We start from the raw sequence: 375 nt of genomic DNA, 5'->3' as shown, positions 1-375 counted from the left end.
CCAAAATTAGCATCCATCTGTCCATCCTTTTCTTAGCTGTAGCTTCACCAAAAAGAGATCGATGCTTTTGAGACACAGTCTCCCCAGCTAAATTATTTCCTGTTAAATAAATGTCATCAGCAAAAGCTGGCTAAGAAGGATAGAAGGGGGAGGAAGTATGCTGGTGGCACAGGATTGTAATCCCAGCACTTGGGAGGTGGAGGCAGGAGGATCACACCATCCAAAAAAGCTTTTGACTACTGCATTCCTATAGATGAATTTAGCCTCTTTTACAAAAATAGTTATTCTTTTTTGAGACAGGGTCTCATGTAACACAGGCTATTCTCAAACTCACTATATAGCTGAGAGTAACCTTAAACTCCTGTTTTCTCCTGC

The sequence above is a fragment of the Nannospalax galili genome, unplaced genomic scaffold (genome assembly GCF_000622305.1).
Source record: "Nannospalax galili isolate Female #2095 unplaced genomic scaffold, S.galili_v1.0 scaffold634, whole genome shotgun sequence".
Classification (NCBI taxonomy): Eukaryota; Metazoa; Chordata; class Mammalia; order Rodentia; family Spalacidae; genus Nannospalax; species Nannospalax galili.
This window is presented reverse-complemented; position numbering follows the sequence as displayed.